The 21869-nt window shown below is 43.0% G+C and overlaps 1 protein-coding gene across 2 annotated transcripts in view; it reads right to left on the bottom strand.

Moving 5' to 3' along the window:
• The window catches only part of Slc7a2 (solute carrier family 7 member 2), a 58118-nt gene that overhangs the window by 24424 nt on the left and 11825 nt on the right, over positions 1 to 21869 (bottom strand). The window lies entirely within an intron of this gene.

Genomic DNA, 21869 nt, shown 5'->3' with positions numbered 1-21869 from the left:
ACACACACACACACACCTATGGCAACAAAAAAGGTCTGAACCAAAATATTAACCTTGCTATATTTTGATCCTGAGTTAATTTTTTATTGCTATGTATTTCATCCAATGCATACTGTTGTTATCTATCTCTGGGTTACTTCCAAGAAATATGTACAACCTGCATGCAAGAGAAGTACTGCAATTTTGAAAGTCTGTTTGGCCTTGTCTACAGGGACATGTAACTCAGCAGACTGGAGGCATCTGAGGAAGAGGGGTGCAGTGTGCTGCGTGTCAGTGAGCGTAACTGTAGAGATTAAGTCATGTCCACTTGTACTTCACGGGCTGTCAAGGATCTGCTGATGTGAGGTTCTGCTCCCTTCAACTTCCTAATCTTCACCATCAATAACAAAAACTCTTGAAATTGCTTCATGAGACACTTGCACCTAGGATACATGTCTTTGGCCTCAGGATACATGGGCTCTTACATCCCCATATAATCAGGGACTCTGGCGATAGCAGGAATAGGTACATATCCTTTTTCAACAAATGATTATTTTGCTAATTGCTAAAACAGTGGTTTCATTTGAGGAAGGAAAATACAAATCAGCTGAGACTAAAGATAATTTAGACAAAGGAGGCCGAAGTGGATTGGCACCTATGCACATGTCTCCCCATGATTTTATTGAGGCGGATGATATGTGTGAATCTTCCTCAGTCTACTCCCAGCCTGAAGACTGGCAGTTTCTAAGTATCTATACTCAGATGAACTACTTAATTCTTGCCAAAAAGCAAATTCCCTTTTCAGCAACTTCTAAAGCTTCTCCAATCCAGATCATCAATTTGACAGTAGAAAATTCTGGGTCTAATAAACTCTCATACCCAATGATTCAACACCAGGGCACAGATATCCCCAACTGGCCTCCATAGGTATCATTTGAAACCTGATAGTTACAGAAAACTGTCCACCGTGGATCGTGGCTTTACTTCCATATTTGCTACAAATGTCCACAGAAATCCTTCCAGTCCTGCCCTATTTCAAGGCTGTTATGTCGAATTTAGTCCCTGCATTCTGATGACAAGCTCTCATAAATACACTACAGGAGGAACAGCAGGAGGCAAACCAGTGGGGCAGGGGTCCCCGAGGGCCTGCAACCAATTAGCTTGTCTCAATTAGAACCTACTTTCTTTCTCATTCCTCTGCCAGTGTATACGGCGAGGCATATACGCTTTGCATTTGGGATTGATGAAGAGAAATACATTTACAATGTGTAGCAAAGGGCTCTTTGCCTGCCCTTTTTTTTTTTCCTCCAAATTAGATATTTTGATTTTGTAATCTCCATAGTCAACATCAATTACATCCTTACAATTTTTAAAATTCCAATACAAAGTTTGAAATTGTATTATAGGTTAAACAAGTCAGCAAAAGGGGAAAACAATATGGCCTGGATTGCTGATGGTAATTCTTATCTTTGAGAGAGGAATTTCTCAAAACAAAGTATTACTCAATCAGAAATGGGAACTGTTGCACCTGGACCAGTCAACAACAAAAACAAGCTTTTGCACCGAAACCTAAGATGGCTGATTTTCTGAAAAACACTTTTCTGAATATATTTCCCTTAACGGTTTGCCCTATCTTTTCTCCACATCAAATTTCCTAAACAATTTCTTTTTCTAAAGGGAGATATGTGAATGGAAGAGTTGAGATGAGTAAAAATAAAAGACACAACTGAGCTTATTACAAATCAACAACTATAGTAACAATGACACCATTTTCTTCTTTTTGAGTACTGAATCAGTACGGCAAGAAAGTTAAAGTAAAAATGTACTCTCAAAATTTCCCACGGGCAAGCAATTTCCCTAAGGTTATACAACAAATGAACAGCTGAGGCATGATTCTGGAAAGGCCTTAAAGACAACCGGTGGTTGGTAACACGTGGATACACTTACCTCAGTAAAAGTGAAAACACAGCTGTGGTATGGGTCTAGTGGTTTCATTGAATTAGATTTTTTTTTTTTTTTTAAAGCCTGTAACTTTGTTCCCAGAGCAAGAGAATGAAGCAGAAAGTGCAATAATGAAGGCAAAGCCTTGGACGCTGTGGTAACCAAAGTAGCTGCCCGGTCAGCACTCTGTCCTGGCTTGGTGGCAGCATGGGCACCAAACAGGCGCCCGTTCTCTTCAGCAATGGCTGGCCAATAAATCACCCTGGTGCCACCGGGTACCACCTGTTCGCTTTTCCCAAGCTGCTAGTGCCAGTCACCCTATACACACCATTGCAGACATCAGGAGATGAGGCTCTTCCCAAAATTATTTGATACCGGCCACTAATGCACAAGTGCCGTAGTTAAAATGCCAAAGGTCTGTGGTGCACATCACATGGCCGGTACTACTTGCCACCTTTTATTTTATCTTCCCATGACTTTCTCAATGTTCCTGTAAATACCAGGTCTATTATTAATGTGACTGTAGAGATGAACAAACTAAGGTATAGTTAGCCAGCATCAGCATCTACCTATGGTGTAAATAAGATGAAACTCACTGCACGGGACTCTGGAACAGTGGTTCTCAACCTGTGGGTTGTGACCCCTCAGGGGTCTTAATCTAGGCGCGGGGGTGAGGGGTGTCAACGACCCTTTCAAGGGGTCCCGTATCCGATATCCCACCCATCAGGTATTTACATTATGATTCACAACAGTAGGAAAATTACAGTTATGAAGCAGCAAAGGAACATTTCCACGGTTGGGGTCATCACAACACCAGGAACTGTATGAAAGGCTCGCAGCATTGGGAAGGTTGAGGAAAGTGTGGAGCAATTCTTGAGAGCCAATGTGCAGCATGGCCGCTTTGTTGAAGCCCTCACCACTGGGCATGCTCCTTCATCACTATGGCTCGCTCGCTCTCCCACTCCAAAGCAGAGATAGACAGGCGGGGCACACTCAGATGTCCCCCACACCCTACAGAACAAAAGGAGTGGAACACCCAAACCAATAGTTTCTGCTGCCACGGCATTTAGGCAGAGTTAGGCTGCAGAGCGGAGGTGACCGAATGCGCTCCTCCAGCAGGGAGACATGGCCAGAGGGGGCGCACCACTGGCCTTCCCTCTTCCCTCGAACCATGCTGAACTTGCGTCAGACTGTGTTTTCTCTGCTTTGTTCTGATTCCCTCTTCATGTAAGCTGTGCTGAGCTGCAGCTGGTTATTAAAACCAGACGCTATCAATGAAGATCTGGCGGTCCTGAGAGGGCCATTCTCCCAGCCTCTATTCTGCTTTCGTTCAACTCTGAATTGTTTACCTTTTACCATTTTGTGCTTCACTTCCGCTAATTCACCTTCCTTCCAACATCAGCCTTCTAGTTGGAATAACTCCAATGCTTCCCTATTTTTCTAGTGAGGCATTCAGCGAGTTTAATACCCATTAGGTCTCCCCTTTACATAGAGGTACAGACACCTACTAACAGCTGAGTTTGGTGTGCAGTTTTCAAGGTAGAGAGTATTTCACAGGTGTGGATTTTCTAGATTTTGGAAGCCCAAATCTCTAAATCTTTGGCTGTTGTCCACTGACTGTTGCTACAGTCTGGTGATCTTCCGTACAAGCTGCAGCTTTATGCTAGCCAGATGTTGTGGCATCCAAATTGCTCCTCTCTTCAAGAAGGAGGTTCCGACTGGGCGTAGCAGCACATGCCTGTAACGGCAGCTCTCAGGACGCTGAGGCGGGAAGAGCATCATCTCAAAGCCACAGAGGCCAACCTGGGCTACATGAGGAGAGCTTGTTTTCAACCAAATTAATCAAAATGGCAAAATAAAGCAAAACAAAGAGGGGTGTCATTTAGTATTGCTTATTAAGAAAACTTAAAAAAAAATGACGATTGTTTTAAAAATAATCCATATTACCTCAATTCTACATTTAATGCCCTGTCAATTCTAGGATGCCAAGAGAATCCAGACAAACTGAAGGAACCTATGTACTTACCACCTTTTGAAGCAGTCATTGCATGGGAACCAAACTGCTTTACTTGTTTCTGGGTCAGTCACCAAATTTTAGATTCCAGATGCTGGGATATAAGCCTGGACTAGGAAGGGGCTTAGAGAAATGCAGAGGTCTTTTGTCCGAAGGTGAAGAACTGAGAAATGTTTTAGGACACTCTGATTTCCTCTATTCATTCTTTCCAGAGGCAAAACACTCCTTTTCATTGCTGCGTTTTCTCCAAATTTAACTGGCTGTTAGAATTCTACCACTTTTGTTTCAGTGCTGGGCAAAAATTCCTTCCACCAAACTGTGGTGGGAAAGGAATTTGACAAGAATTCACACCCATTTTTAGCTCAAAAAAATGTAGCTGGATACCTAGTTTTTTGTTGTTGCTGCAAAGTTATTTCTTGAACAAAAAAAAAAAAAAAAAAAAAAAGAGGTCACTTTTGACACTATGCTTTCAATTTTGAAAAGAATGCTCCAAATTGGCGTTTCTTAAATTCCAGTGTCTGAGCAGAGACTGCTATCTCTGGCATCTTTGGAAGATCTTTGAAACATTGCTATTGATTATGGGAACTTTGTAAGGTCGCTTGGCTTCAGCTAGTTCAGAATAAAACACTCCTATTGTGTGCTTGGAGGAAGCAAGGAAACCGATGCCAGCTCATCCCCATGGTGCAGAACCACAAGTTATATTTAGACTATGCAAACGAAGACTACGGTTAAAAATGAGCCCAACTTGAGAGAATGAAGTTTTTAAAATGCAAGCCTGGCAGTCCTGACACATTACTAAATGTTGTATCTGTCAACAATTGCTCAGACAAGTTTTTAGTAAAATTTGTTTTTATTTGCATATTTCCTTAAAGACTGAATTCAGCCTACGAACTGCTCAACCAAACATCAAGTTATTTAAAAGGTTAAGTAAGCCTTAGAAATTTCAGAAATTGCAAAAAAAACCCCACTTTTTAAAAATATATTTTTTATTTTATTATTTTTAAGCCTAAATGGAGGTCCTTTAAGACTATTCTTTAAGGAGCACAGAGACAGAAACGAGGAGACTGGTCATCCTTATGGCCTGTGTTAAGGAAAGTCCTGCACTACCAGAATGCACAGCAGGGGGCAGACTCTTCAGCCTCTACAGAGGTGGAAAGAACAAAAATGTTAAGCACAGCAAGGCATTCCTATAGTCCGAGAGCTTTGAAGGCTGAAACAAGATCAAGAGTTCAAGGCCAGCCTGGATCATACTGGCAGACTGTCTCAAAAACTACATAAAGAGTAAATAAAGCAAAGCTTCCTACAGCATAGATGGTATTTTAAGACAAAAAAAAAAAAAAAAAAAAAACCCCAAAAAAACCAAACAAACTTCTAACAATGAAGCAATATCCACAATGTTCAAAACTCATTTTGAAATTTTGCTAAACGCTCTGTACTTCTGCTACTTCTGAAAGATCAAACGGTCTCCTTTGATCTTTTGAAACAATACCTTTTTTTGAAAAAAAAAAAAATCCCACATTTTGCAAAACAATGAATAGACATTTCCATAATAAACAATAAGAGAAAAAAATTTAAAATAATATTACTATATAAAATCTTTACCAACCGTTCCTCTAGCTATTTTGATTTAATTTTAAATAGAAGCAGTTTAGGTTATTATGTGATTTAAAATTTAAATTGAGGTAACTTAAATCTGATAACCATTCATCAATAAAAGCTTTAAGGTATTTAAATAATGTGGGAAGAGTGTATTTTATAAAAGTGACTCACAAAAAACAAAATAAAGGCTGTCAGGTTGGCTCAGTGGATAAGCACACTCATTCTGCATCTTTGGAAACCTAGTCTGAATCCCCAGCCAGCCACATAAAAAGCTGGGTATGCAGTGTAGGCCTCCAACCCAGCACTAGGCTGGGAGAGATACATGGACCCCAGAGCTTGCTGGCTTGCTAGCATAACCCAAACAGAGTGCTTCCAGTTCACTGAGAGAGATGCTCTAAAGGCCATAAAGCAGAGCAACATGCTCAGAGGGCATCGCCTTACGCTCTGAGTCCTGGCCACAGCCAGGACACAGCCGTTTCCCAGCACTCACTTTAAATGGTGAATGCTTTAAATGATGAAGTAACAGATACTTGAGACAATGCTGCACAGAGGTTTGGAAATGAATTACTTTAAGCTTGGATATCTATCCGTATGTATACGTCAGAACACAGATAGAGAACTGTGAAATGCCGCTCATTAGTTTTCATTTTAATGCTTTGAATCTTAGTCACACTGAAACCTCATCTGCCTTGAGCCCTGGTTTCCAAGTCACCCCTCTGCGCTCTGTCTCCAGTTTACCTTTCTAGCCTTGAGTTCTGCTGCTTTCCGCGTGAATGCTGTGGCCTGACCCGCCCACCAACTATCCTTGGTACATTTGCTCTCTCGCCCACACACGTGAAAAGAGATATTGACCCGTGTGTTCCTGGCTGCTCCTGGCTTGTCTCCTGGCCCTCTGCTTCTGTCCTCACGCCATGGCGTCTGAGCCACTAGAATCAGCGAGACATTTCTCTGCTTTCTTTACCAGCTCTTGACTCCTTTTCACTAGAAAGAAGAGCCAATATTCTAAAGAACTGGTGCCTTTAGATCATGTGTTCCAAGGGAAGGGAGAGGGAGGGAGGTTTCGAGACCAGGAATCAGATTCAGATCTCCTCCAAGAGACAGGGGTGATTACTCTGTGCCCTCTGGTTCCCTCCTCCCCAAAGAATGTAGCATTGCTTGTTTGGTGTGAAACAGAACACATACATTCACATGTCTTCATTTCTGAATAAGACATCATAGGCTTAACATAAATATATTTCGGTAATCTCTATAATCAAGCTTGAGTGAGTGGACTATATGCCAGCAGCTGAAGGAATAGACAGGGAAGGGCAGAGAGAGTCATGCCAAAGGCCTGAGCACAGACAACTCTCACTGAGACTACGGCAGTGTAAGACAAATGGAATTGAACACAGCAGAATTACCTAAATAAAGCTGCCACTATTTTTAAATGAATCCAGGCATTTGATCATTCTCCAATTTCAGTAAGATTTAAAATTTTCTATTTTAACGGGCACGCAAATCTCAATGCCACCTTCCAAACTTCATGAACGCTTCATGTAGAGGACCATTAAGGAAACAGCGGTTTCCTCACCTCACTGCACATTCATTCGCTCCCACCACAACATGTCACCTTCTTCATCATTGGCCCTCAAAAAGGGCTGGGCATGAAGGCATCTGTTTTCCCTCTGTGCAACACTCACTGCTAGAAAACCTTTCGTATCCTGAATGTGTTTCCTACTTCTGCCCCTGGGTTTAATTCTGTCCCAACAACAAATACAGATAAACCCCATTCAAGTAAATCCAAATGGCCACTGCCCAGAGACTTCCTCAGAGGCACACACATCCATTCAAGCCCAGCAAACACACTGAGAACCTCTGACGTAAGGCCTGACACACTCAAGGCAAAGGGTTCCAGATGTGGCCGAGCACACACAGAATCTCATTTGCTTACAGTCTACTTCCATCCTACACACATCTATCAATTTGCTGTTTTTAATAACCTCCCTGGCCTGACAACGTGACCCCTGCATACAGGCTTGGATCTGCTCCTCCCTATCTCCTTAGCCCATCTTTTGCTTCCTCTTCTCTGCCTCGAGCAACACTGGGTTTCCTCTTAATCTTCACACAGAGACTGCTTGGTGTTTCTTCTTGGAAAACTGCTTTTTTTTCTTTCCACCTAGACAGCTCCCTTTGCATGAAATTAGGTCACTATTATTCTCCCAGTACTGTTTTTGCTGTTGTTTGTTTCTTTTTCTTTCTTGGTACTCAGGGGCCAACCTACAACCTCAAACATTGTGAACAGCACCCATGCTACCCCCACAGCCCACTCTGCGGTTTTAGGTCACTTCTGTCTTTATAATAATTACAGGCAACCACTTGGGTGAACATGTTTTACTCCTTATTTCAGGCTGAGCTGTGTTTCCCAAACTGCTGTGAAGGGCTGAACTCCAGCATCCTGCTTGCGGACGTTGTGTGGATATAGGGTCGCTGTAAGCATGAAGTTCATCAGGGCAGGACCTAGTGCTCATATCTAAAGAGGAAACTGCCACAGGACACACAGGAAAATGCCATGTAGTACCAGAGGCATAAGCCAGTGATGCGCCTTTTATCCAATGAATAGCAAAGGTTGAGGGCCACCCCCCAAGAAGAATTTAGGGAAATGAGAAAGGAGTGTTCCCTCGAGATTCCTGGAAAACCGTATCCCGGCTGTCATTCTGATATTTGGACTTGTGACTTCAGATCTGCGACACGGTTCGTTTCTGTTAAGTCATCTGGTTTACTGTGCTTTTGTACAGCAAGCTCCAGAAAGCAATATATTCCTTTAGGCTATTAAGTTTCTTAAAACAACAGTCTATATTTTACTTGTTGCTGTATTCCTTGTGCCCCCCACCCCACAGAGATTTTGAAATATAGAAAAGCAATCATTGGCTCAACAAAGAAGTGACTGATTCATATCTAGTCTGCAGTCAAGTCTAATGCACATGCCTGTTTCTAGCAAAGATACCTGTACGAGTGAATGCCTTAATTCCAGAGTGTTTACCATACCGCATTAAAACTGAAGCTTAGCAGTTTTGATGTCCTATTTGAGACTGTAGTAATACAGGTCCAGAAATAAATTCATTAAGTACCCTACATATTCTTGTGTCTCTGCAATTTTGACAAGCATGTTTTTCATCTTTAAGTAAATTATGTCAAAAATGTTAAGCATGACAGAGGCAAGAACATGGATGGCATTGTGTCATATCCCCAAGAACGTTCCCCTAACACGTACCTGGACTGCTGACAAAATTCTGGGTACATCATACAGCTAACAATTAACCTATACGTCTCTCTAGCCTATAACTAGTCCAGGTTGTCACAATAAATGGAGTTAAATGCTTTGCAAAATCCTGACATTTTATTTTATTTACTAGAAATGTCTGGGTTTTTACTGGTGAGTGGTGTGCAACTGCCTCTTCAGTAGTTCCCGGTGGTTTCTAGTCTGAAACTGCTTCCTCCCTTCTTCAGCTCCCTTCTATTTCAGGGCGCAGGGGTTACGGAGGGTCACTCAGTGCACATTCCTACAGGTTCTTTTCAACACCGTAAGGTGCCATTCACCTGGACCTGAAATCATGAACCAGGTTATAACAAGTGGCAAGGTCCTCCCTGTCTCTCCACCGTTGGCTTTGGGTTCTCCCAGGGCTATTTGTTCTGTTCTAGTCAGATTGCATCATTTTACAGACCCCCTCAAAGGGGGGGGGGCAGTGCTTCTCTTCTCCCAGGCCCCTGCTTCCATTCCAAGCCATTCCCCCTTTGGCCACTTACTTGGTGAACTATTTCATAAAACTTCAGCTCTCATATTTTGTTGCTGTTTTTCACAAATTCACACCACTTATTTTATTCTTGCATATTTTAGAGTTAAACCACTCAAATCAATTCCCAAGGTGGCCGCAGTTATTCTTTCTGGAATCCACTTACCTTTCTTGTTCCCCCTTAGACTGAACAGTCACCCTCTGACAGGATTTCTCACGATATTTGATTTTTTTTTTTCTTGAACAGCATTGCCACATAGGACTATAGTCTATGAAGTCATAGCCACATTTTCCCTGAGTACTTAAAAGACCTGCTTTAAAGGGATTTGGAAGGTATAGACTGAGCATCCTGGCTTGTCATTACAGAATGTTACCAGGTACAAGCAAAGTATGTCCCTGTCACCAGGAGACATTTTATGAATATCAGCAAAGAGTATTTACTGCAAGCTATAGTTCCCAAACTCTTACTAGCTAACTCCTTTTCTTTGATCGTATGCCAACAAAGAACTTGTTTGTTTAAGAATCTTTCAAAGGAGGCAAAAACAAAACAAAACAAAACAAAACAAAAAAAACCTTGCTCTCAGGATTTTTCTTGTTAGCAAGCAGAGAAACAGTATTTCAACATCTGCAGCTCTAGAACCTTCCAGTCACTTAATGTCCCTGAGTGGGAATCCATCTATGGCCCATCCCTAAGGAGACGAGCAGAGCTCTAACTTGATCATTCAAAAACAAACAACTGATTGTCAAATTAAGACCTGAGCAAACAAATCCTTCCAGATTATCACTGAACCTCCCTCAGGACTTGCCCCCCCCTCAGTTCCCAGGGCCCACACTTTTATCTGTATAGTGTCCCTTTGTTGGGACATCTTTCTGTGAGTGCATACAGAATCCATTAAGAGTCAAGAAGTAAACACAGCAAACACTAATAATTACAACTAAGGTTTCTGGGCGCTTTTTTTTTTTCTTCATTCTATTCTGGGGCTTGGCTGTTTTCCCTTACTCTCACTGTACATATTCTGGGTGGACAAAATGGTGTTTAACTATGCTTCTTCATAGTGAAATGGTTACTTCGGTTCCTATGGCCAATCAAACTAACAGACCCACCAAATCAGTTACCCCTTCAAGAAAGAAATCCTTCCCAATTGGTTTTCTCCAAATTAAAAAAAAAAATCCACAATGAAAAAATACCCATTTTCAAGTGACGTTTACAAACATCCTAGTGCACGTAAGACATGAGCAGAGGGATACCACTCACCTGAAAATGTCAAGGCAAATCTGATGGGCAGAAAGGACTTTTTTTTTTTTTTTTTAATCACACAAGTATGGAGAAAACACGGGGACAATATTCCACATACATTCTTATCTACATGCAGGGACGGAGCTGACTCTGTGTCACCCTTGACTGTTGTCCCAATCGATACTTTGGGTCATTTCCTCACTTCTGAATGGTGAAAGTGTGTGTGTGTGTGTGTGTGTGTGTGTATGTGTGTGTGTGTGTGCTTGTGGAGTGGACAGACTGTTTTGTTCTGACCCTTTTCAGAGGTGACAATAACAACATCGCTCTTCATTCAGGGAGCACTTGCGGGAAACTAAACATTTTAAAAGGTAACAGTAATAATCCTGTGGCTTTCTATCACTGTCTGCGTTCATTTGGTCTAGCACATGACTCAGACAGCTCCTAAAAGCAGCGCCCCATGTGGACACAGCGTGGGACTGCAGATGAGATCGATTTTCGATGCTCGGATCTGCGTTTCCTGTCTGGCCAAATGAAGGCAATGGTGTTCATGTCAGGCGACTGTAAAGATCACGTGACACACATGTGAAGTGCCCACTAGAGACCAAGCACTCCATGGATGGTGGCGGCAGGGGCGGGGGCTGTTACTAATTTATTTCCGTAACATACACCATAGATATGTGTTTGGAAATTTTTATCTTGGAACACCAAAACTACTCCATTTATATAAGCTGCCCACTTTTATTTAGAAAGGGTATCAGGTATGTAAAAATCAGGATCTCGGATGAAACAGAGTGCTGATAACCCTTAAAGGAGAAAACTAGGCTCCAAGGATTCACCACCAAAATCCCACTTCCATTCCTCTTCTCTCTCCCCAAGACAGCTAGCGACATGGTTCAGGGACCATTCTTCCCTGTCCACCTCTATCTGGGGGATTCAGTTCCAAAGGAACTGAAGTGAGAGCAAAGGAACACACTGTGCCTCCCTCCACCTCACCTCTTCTTCCATCCCTGAAACTCCTTCAATCAAACCGAGGGACACTAGGGTCTTCTCCAGGCACGGTGATCCAATACCAGTTAAGCACCACTTACCTGACATGCTTGACCCCAGAAGTGTCTCAGACCTGAGGAATCTGGAGAATATTAACTATCTGGGAATATTAACTATCACACCTCTGGTATGAGTACCTGAAATCTGAAACTTTTGAGCTCAATAAATTTTGGATTGAGAGGATTTGGGATTTCAGATGCTCAACATGCATTTCAAATGACAAGAGCCTTGAGAGCTCAGGGGCTGAATCTTAAGAATATTTGTCCCTGTTAAGTGTCACAGGTGTAAAACCACCTTTCCCAGATCACTACCTTTCCCAGATCACAAGTGGGTATCTGAAACATACACAGAAGATCAATGCTTAGCTACTATGCAGGCCATCCTGTTTCCGGAGGTACAGCTGGCTGGATGTCCAGGAGACTGTTTACAAACCACAACTGGATTCTGAGTAAATGGAAACACAGTTTGGTAGTATTCAGCAAAAGGCAATGGAAAGGAGGGAGGGATCGGAGGAGCAACAGAGTAAAGGAGGATGGAGGGAGGGAGGCAGAGGGGGAGTGGGAGGGAGACAGAGAGAACAAATATGAACAAAGTGGAGGCAGACCAGTGGATGTACAGTTAATAGGGAGTCAGATGTCCATGAAAGTACAAGACAAGAGGGCAGAAACCAGAGCGTTGTCCCCCAGCAGGAAACCTGGACCCGAGTGGCCAAGGGCAGTAGCACTTTTGTGTGCCTAATAAAACAGACCCTTAGTGTGCATTCTGTATGAATGCAAATCCTCCTGAGAGGAAAGCCTACTCAATTTAGGGCTCCATCATTCTCACAGATTGAATTAAGCAAAGCATGGGCTTACAGCCAAAAATTTTCCAGACACACAACAAAACAAACCAGGACCCAGGACCCTACAAAATAAACAGCCACATATAAAAGTACCTGTGTAGCCCTTCTAAAACTTCAGATAATGGAAATCGCAGGTGAGCACAAAAATGTAAAAAATAAAACTACTGTTTGAAAATATGAATCAACGTAGAAAAGTGGTCAGGTAGATTAAACAAACAAACAAACAAACAAACAAACAAAAGAACCAAACAGGCCTCTTGAAAAATATAACTGGAGAAATGACAAACTCAGTGAGTGGGCGAAGGAACATTTTAGATACAGAGAAAGAGCCTCGGCATATAAGCGGAAGGGTAATCACGCGTGAGAGGAATGTCTGAGCCAAGGGGCCTACGTTCTTAACTTCCAGACAGTAATGCATGGTTGACCGCAGTTCTCAGCACCAACGGAAAAGGGATACAGTACAAGTTAACTCACATAGGCAGAGCACAGAAATGGAACGACAAATAAACTCTGTGAGAAACATGACTCGTAAGTTCACTAGTTAAGATGCACACATCAAAAACTACCAAAACTCATACTAAACAGGACGGAAAAAATTCCCATTAATATTAGAGATTATCATCTGGATTTTTAATTTTTCAGTTATAGGTGTCATTACTGATTTCATCATATTAAAAGAACATGAAAATTTTGGAGGTGGGTAGAAAAGGATTAGTCTGTGTTATAACCATAACAAATAAAGGCAAAACAACCAGGCATATAACAACACACAGAAAAAAATGTAATTAAAACAACAGTAGTTTATGAGATATAATAAATTCTACGGTAAAAAGCCTAATTAGCAGAGGGATACCACTGCTAACACTAGAATAAATACAATTTATTAGGAAGAAATTATTCTTGAAAATATACAGATATGCCCATATGGTGACTATAGCAAAATACTTGAATCTGGATACTTCCCAAATGAAGGGATTTACTCAATTGACAGTGGATCCAAGAGCATCATCTTAGTTTATTCATGGATGATATCATGTGGGGAACGTGAGCAGAGGGAGAGATCACATGGTAAAATAAGCCATGATGAAGGGAGAGGCCACATTCACCTTTTTAATATCAACTTTCTTGTGAGAACTAATTTAGGACCGACAAGGACTATCTTAATCCCTTCCCAGGGTTCATGACTCCACTGATAACCAACTCCAGCCTGGCACCACCATTTCAACGTTCTATAACTTCTCAGCTTTGCCGAAGTGAGGGCCAAGCTTCTAACACACAACCCCAGAGGTCAAGGAGTCACATCTAACAAAAGGCACTAGTATGACAGCTTCCAGATACACAAGATGAAAACAAAGAATCACAATGACAAAATGGACAAACGCATGTTCATAAGGACAGGCTTCAACTTATCTTCTTCAGTTACCGGTGTTCAAAGTAAAAAAATTAAGATTCCTAACACACAAATGAGTCAATACCGCAAGTGCCGTGGATAGCTCACTTGATGAGATTCACTTCTAAATGCTATCCATCGGCTATGGACCTGTTACCAGATTGGCCATGGAGAAAAGAACGAGAAGACAGCCAAGCTCTTACCCTTGTGGAAATGGAGCACAAGTGTGGACACAAAAAATGAACACAGGTACAAGTCTGCATGTTGCTTTGACATACACAGAAGTTTCATCCGGAACCAGGGAATCCACATATATCTCAAACCCAGGATAAATATGTAAAAACACTAAGCTGGGAAGAAAATTTCTAAGAAAAATTATTTATCAGACAACAATGATCAATCACCAACTAGTTCCATTACCTACAATTTACTTTAAAAGCCAAACATTTGAAAGTGTATACATATACTCAATTCAGAATACACTTCATAGCTCTCATAGAATTTCAGGCCTCCAAAAATAAAATCCTCCAACTTTCAAATGTTCTTTTTTTTTTTTTCCAAAAAGAACTCATTGTAAACTAGAAATAGCATTCTGAGTGTTTTAATACCTTTACCCAAGAGCTTGCCAATGCATTCTCGTCTTTACATTGTTCACTGTCATAAAAATCTTCTCTACTTAAAACTTAAGTCTCTTCTGTCTCCATTTCTACCACGAAGCCTCTGTGTTAGGAGTATGTTCCAATATCAGTGACAGAAACCCCCAGAGAGCAGCACCCTGAAGAAGGGGCTCATCTCATTGTCATGTTAGCCAGGTCCTGAGGCCATCTGTCTTAGGTCTACAGACCAGAGTCATGAGTCCCTTACAGCTTGGCCCCTGCCAACTCACTGCACAGTCTTAAATTAAACTCGTGATCTGAAGAGCTCTTGAAACTCCAGCCTTTGTATTGGCATTCTCATCAGTTTGACATGGAAAAGGGTGAGAAAAAGGACTCTATGCCTTATGTGACATTAGCTAGAGTCCACGTCCACTGGCCACCCATACAGGGCACAGAGACTCTGCTCTCTACTTCAGCTGTTCACGGATATGCCTGAGTTAAAACTGGGAATCAGACAGTAGTGGGGGCTAGCAGACCTCTCTATGATATCACTCAAGGTGATACAATAAAATATCACAAACATTTTGCCCAAGCTCTCTTCTCAGCCACTTACCTGGGTCGTACAGCCAAGGGCACGTGATACTCGCAAGCTCCAAGCCACCTTTGCTGTCTCTTCTGTGGCTGAAAGCTCTGAACTTTTAAGGTCCTTGGCATAGGACCTTCTTCCCTGTGTCTGACACCATAGCACACCATAGCGCACTCACATGACGGGTAATGTGTAAGTGTAGGACTCAGAGAGGCTAGAAGGTATCAGAGCTCTGGAGCTGGAGTTACAGGCAGTTGTGAGCTGCCAGATGTGGGTGCTGGGAACTGAGCAGAGTCCTTCGCTGGAGCAGCCAGTGCTCTACACACTGAGACATTGCTTCAGCTCCTCGTTTTTAAAACGCTGCTGCTATAATTAATACTGGAGCTTGCTTGGTGCCAACTTTGAGCGTGTGGAGATGGGAGCAGAACTAGGAGGAGCTGGCTCTCTCCTTCTAAGAAGACTGAACTCAAGTTATGCGTCTCTACAGCAAGGGCCTTTACCTGCTGAGCTGTTTCACCGGCCCTTGTAGTCCCAGTTTATAAACCATTGAATTCCTTAAGCCTGGCCTTTGGGCACTACTCCACGATGAGAGGTGCTGAACAGCACTTGAAACAGGAAAATGAAAGCAGCCTGCCTCCACATTTGGGTTTGATTTCTTCCTTGTACGACGAGCTGTGTGCCAGTAACACATCATTCTGGGCAGGGACACAAGAGCTGCGTTCTCTTTAAGCCCTCTTCGGGTTTGCCTCCTGAGCCAAGCGTATCCCAGCACCCCATGCTAATGAGAGAGTCACTGCCAGAAAGCGGAAAGGAGGCCAGAGCCCAGAGCCACGTCTCCTTCCCACGAAGAACCCCTTCCTAGGGCTACTGGCTCACCCTGAGCCAAGTCCTGGTATGGCTGTCTTCACTGTGTGCTCTGACTAGGGAAGAGTTTCTGTGGCACTAAATGACGGTGGGTAGGAACCGCTGTGGGTAGAAGAACAAATTCTGTCAGTGCAATCTCTAGCTAGGAGTTTCAATCAAACTACCAGCAGAGAAAGCCTTCCTGGAGGAGTGATCAGCACCCTGCCACACTAATCTGATGCAAATTCCTACCGCCACACACTCTGTTCCCTTACCAGCAATCACGGAGAACGCACGCAGATCATTTACAAGCGTTTTCTCTCTTATGCGGGGGGGGGGGGGGGGGAAGGGGGGACGACGACGACGACGACGACACAAAGTACACTAAACATTGTCTGACCCCTGAAAGCATTTCCCTCCATTCTCTCCTGAAATATAAATACTTCTTTGTCCTCCTTCTATCAAAATATACAATTTTGTATTTTTGGTGTACTTCTTTTTAAAAAGGCAAGGATACTAAAAAGGCTCAAGGGAAAAAAAAAAGAAGAGAAGAGAATTAGTAAAAGAATAGTCACCTTGCATACGTTAGCCTAATCAATAATATCAACAGATCTGAGAGAGCAAATATCACTATGGTACTATGGGTTTTCCTTCAAAACCAAACCTAAAAAAACGCTCAGCCCAGCACAAGCTTACAAAAGGTCATTTCAGCCTCCTCGAATATTTCAGCTCTGCACCAACATGTTAAGTACCTCAGAGCAGAGAGCAGGAAGGACCGGCCTTTTCAGACACTTTTAAGACTTTTATACAGTAGTTCTGTGTTCACAGAGCAGCGATAGAATAGCAAGGCAGCTGTTCCTTTAAAAATACATATCCTCCTTTTTTTTCCCCATTTTTTACTTTCATTTTTATTAATTACACTTTATTCACTTTTTATCCCCCTGTGGCTCCCTTCCTCTTCTCCTTCCAATCCCACCCTCCCTCCCTCTTCTCCACACATGCCCCTCCCAAGTCCACTGATAGGGGAGGTCTTCCTCTCCTTCTTCTGATCCTAGTCTATCAGGTCTCATCAGGAGTGGATGCACTGTCTTCCTCTATACACCGATTTACACATAGGAAAACACCACTACTGCTGCTCATGGGTACCTCTGGCATTGCAGTCCCCTAATCTCGAGGTCACCCTGGGGTCCTCATCTCCCAGAATCTTCACTTGTTCACTGATGCAATTAAGAAAGCCTGCTGGGAACTCCACAAGGAGAGCAACAGAACCAGAAAATTTGGACACAGGGGCCTTTCCAGAGACTCAGACTCCAGCCAAGTACCATGCATGGAGATAACCTAGAACTGTTGCACAGATGTAGCCCATGGCAGTTCAGTGTCCAAGTGGGTTACATAGTAATGGGAAGAGGGACTGCCTCTGACATAATCTGACTGGCCTGCTCTTCGATCACCTCCCCCTGAGGGGGGAGCAGCCTTACCAGGCCACAGAAGAGGACAAAGCAGCCACTCCTGATGTGATCTGATAGACTAAGATCAGAAGGAAGGAGAGGAGGACCTTCCCTATCAGTGGACTTGGGGAAGGGCATGCGTGAAGAATGAGGGGAGGTGGGATTAGGAGGGGAGGAGAGAGGGGTTTATGGGGGGATACAAAGTGAATAAAATGTAATTAATAACTTAAAAAAAGTGAAAAAAATAAAAAAGAAAGCCTGCTGAACACCCACACACAAACTCGCCCCAGCATTCACAGTTGCCATTCTATTCTCTATGTCGGGGCTTAATGTCTTTTAGGATTAAGTCATTCAATGCTCATCTCCACATCTATCTACTCCTTATATCCCTCTCCCGGATGTTTCTCAAATCCTAATTTCACCATGAAGCTTTCTTGGTGCTCTGAAGAGGTAGCCAGCTGTACCAAAAGAACAGAAAAACCTTAAATAAATACAATTTAGCTTTAATGTATGTGTTTCATGATGATAAAATCACACATTCTTTAAAAAACAAAATTATATTGTCTTTGAATTCATGGTGTGGGGTTAGATATTTTAACTCATCACCTGCCCTTCTGGCAGAAGGTGAGCCAGGGTCCACAGAAGAGTCAGGGTACTCTTCCTCAGGCATTCTGGAGCGCTCTCTGGGGAAGAGACTGTAGAGAATAAGCGAGCTGATCCACTGGGGTAGGATGAGTGGGCGTGTTTGGCATAAGACACCACCTATCCTGGTTCAGCAGGAACCTCTTCCCCTCACCCCCATTTAAAAAAAAAAACCACACATCACCTTGAAGTGAATGAGTGAGACAAGATGGAGGAGCAAAGAGGAGAAGAAAATAGGGTGTCAGCAATCCCACACCTTGGGTGAAGGCTGATCTAGAGAAACAGAGCTGGGAGTGAGGGGCAGGAATACAGAAAGGTGACTTTGAAAAGCCTACAAGAAAGTTAACCATCACTTTATGACTTAAGAGCTGTAGTAAACTCCCAGAATGAGACAGGTTTATAGATATATAGCCACACACTAGTGTGGCTATGTGAACAGACTTCACCAAGAACCACTGAGCTTGGGGACCCTAGGGGCAGTATAATGCTACTCTACGTGGTGGTTGCTTGTTATCATCTCTAACTTAGAGGTGACAAAACTAAGCCCAGAGAGACTAAGCATTAGCTAAGGGGTATGGATGCACTGCATCTCCTGCCCCAAATTCTCCTGAATTTTATTGCTCAGTGTGATGGTGTTTATAGGTAGACACTTAAGGGGGTAATGAGGGTCACATGAGGTCATGTGGGTGGATTCTCCCCATTCCCTATGATGCACGTGCGTCTTTAATAAGCCCTAGAGTTGGCACTCTTCCTCCACCATGTAATGTAAAGATGGAGGGAAGGAAGCATCTGTAAGCCAAGAGAGCCCCCACCAGAGCCTCTCCATGAAATTTATGTTTGTGGTTTCGGCCCCCAATCCATGGCTATTTCTTACAGCACTTTGAACTGACAAAGGTACTGGGAAATCCCAAATTAGGACACTGGATCAATTCTGCCTGACTGTCCACAACAGGCTCCGGCACATTAGCATTCTTTTTCTATCCTTGCAGTCTGCTGCAGTGGTTGAAGTTTTGGGGTGCCACGCACTCCTGAAGAGGTGGGCTTGAAGTCTGTGCTTGCATCAGAACTTGCTTTCCCACGATGGGCCCCCAGCTTGAGGAAAGAGAGTGCTCAGTATGATCAAAGTGTTAATTACCACAGCCCAGCAAGCAAAGCACAGGCAGTTCCCTATAAATAAATAGTCCTGTTATGAAGTAGGACTTCTAAACTGAGATGAAATACTACCCAGAGCATGCCTTCAGGAAAGAAACTTGTCGCCATAGCTTGGTGGGAGGCCAATGTTAGCTAATGGTTACATCATCCAGCTCAGTATAGCAGCAGCAGGGAAAACTCCGAGTCTGCAGTGCTGCCTGGTATAGTGTTTTCTTTAGTTCTGATACATGGGGATTAGGCAGGGGAGAGAGAGAAGAGAAAAAGGAATAAATATCTGAGATGATCATACGGGGAGAAAACGTAAATCAAGGAGGATTCCACTTTTGAGCAAAGCTATCCTATGCCAGACTTGGGATATAACTCGGAAGCAGTGTAGGCTCTTCACTGCTCTTCTTTCTTCTATGGCTCCTGACCTGTGAACATCCCTGTTCTCGGCACCTCAGCCTGTCTTCAGATGATCAAACTCAAGCCTAGCACTACTAAACAAAGTGCTCAAAATGATAGGCATCTGGATTGAAGGTCTACACGGCTGGTAAGCCTCTTCTGTTAGCTCTGGTCCAAAGGACCTACAGGCAGCAGGAAAATGACGAATTCTTCCTGCTCCCAGGCTCTTGGCAGCCCACTCACCACTCTGCCGATAAAAGGACACTTGAAGGTCATCAAGATCGTAGCGAAAATATATCGGAAAAACGCTGGAATTTTAAAAGTTCATCTGCACAAGGTTTTACCTTCTCAATGTCAAAATGTTCAAAGCTAATACTGGCCGAAGAAGGAAAATGCAGTAATTATTGGGCAAGCAGTATAAAAGAAATCAATTTTTAAATATCTAGATAAGCATTATGTCAAGACTGTTACCATATTTTAAAAGTCTCTTTCTTCTGGCTGTAAAATCCTTCAATGATTTAATATAAGCTTATTTTCAATAAAAAGCTGAAGGTTTTGTGTGTGTGTGTGTGATCACATTGTACTTTCTAAAACACTGTACACAGTTCATGACTTACCTATCACATTCCTAATCTAACATCTGCCTTCTCAAATATCAAATATTCTCAAGTCTTCACAAATTTCTAAACTCAAAACTATTTCAGAGCAAAGCATCTTGGTCCTACAAGTCGCATCTTTTATATTTCACTTTGTTTCAATTTAATTTCAATTGACCTCTGATAATATCAGGAACTTGCCCCCTTCTACTGTCCAAAGGTTTTCTGGGACCTTATGTCATGCCTGGAAGTAAATTAGGGTAATTCAGTCAGAGCTAACATTATTTTCTTTATCCACAGAAGGAATGTGTTTGAAGTGACTGGAGCGGGTATAGATATCTGTCATGTTTCAATCCTTATTTGAAGTTCTCACACAATCCTTACCTCTGCTTCTTAGCAGCTCTGTGGGGTGTGGAGAGCGAAGGAACCCCTGAGCCCGTGAAGTCGTGAGTAAATGTGTGCTGTAGACAGGGTCACAACCACGTTAGGGATTCCATTAGCCTCAGGCTCAAAGGTTGGCAAAGCCTCCCTCTGAGGACAAAGTGAGAATGTTGGCTGTGTGTGCTGAAAATGTCCACCTTTGCCTCCTTCCGAGGGATGTTTGCCACCTGAGGACTATTCCCCTACGGAGACTGCCCTTACAGAGATTAACTAACCCAGTCCCCCTAGATGCAGCTGTAAGCCACTAACCCTGCCTCCTTGTTTATCTGTGTGTAGTGACCCCACCTCCTTCCTCAGCTGTATGCAATGACTGCCACTCTATTCAACTCTACCTAATAAATGTGCTGAGCTTCCAGGATGCTGGGCTCTCTTCAGCAGAACGCCCAGTCCCCTAGACCCCAGCCATTTCCGCCAGTGCCTATATGTGTCTATCTTTTCTTCATTCCCTTGCTGCCCCAGTTGTGTCCATACCTGGAGGACAAGGCAATGTGGCGGCACCTGAGACACAGGGTATAACAACCCTTAGAATGTCCCTACACAAGGGTAGGGACTTATCCCCATCCTTGAATCTGGTAAGACCACAGGGACTAGAGAATTAAAAAAAAAACAAAACCCAACAGCCATGCTTTCATCACTGATGACTCTGGAAAAGGGTCAGGGGTTATTACACCACAGCATAACACTTAGATCAAGTAAATATTGATTTGGTAAACCTGTCTTAAGTTTAAAGGTCCAACTGATGCAACAGCCTAGCTAGCGTTAACTGTTTGCCTGTAATTTCCCCTTGGCTTCCCTCCCCCCTCTATGCCAGGGGTGTATTTAATTCAAAAGTGCAGGCATTGCCCTTATTCATAGTTCTGCCAGCGTACCCACCCGTAAGATAGGAAACCATGTATCCAAAAACCGGAAGGAAATGCTCTATCCTTTATTCACTTGGGCTGGTCCATGTAACTAACATCAGACGCTGGGATAACAGAACAAATTCTTGGTTTCTTGTTTTGTTTCGTTTTGGCTTGGGGTTTGTTTTCTTTGAGGGCCATCTTGCCTGGTATCCCAGCCCGGCCTGGAATACCATAACCCTCCTGCTTCAGTCGCTTGCCCTGGTTTATGAAGGGCTGGAGGTCAGACCCAGATCTCTGTACATGTCAGGCAAGCACTTTGCTCAGTGAGTTACACCCTCAGCTTGTACAGTTCATCTTGAGACAGGATTTCACTAAGTTGCCCAGGCTGATCTCGAACTCATAATCCTTTTGCCCCAATCTCCCCATTTGCTAGACTTACAGAACTGTATCATCAAGCATAACACCACTGAGTCCTTTATAACTGTTCTGTCACTGCTCCCAGCCAGTAACGTACGCTAGGA

This window comes from Meriones unguiculatus, chromosome 4 (assembly GCF_030254825.1).
Source record: "Meriones unguiculatus strain TT.TT164.6M chromosome 4, Bangor_MerUng_6.1, whole genome shotgun sequence".
NCBI classification, from domain to species: Eukaryota; Metazoa; Chordata; class Mammalia; order Rodentia; family Muridae; genus Meriones; species Meriones unguiculatus.
This window is presented reverse-complemented; position numbering and strand designations above follow the sequence as displayed.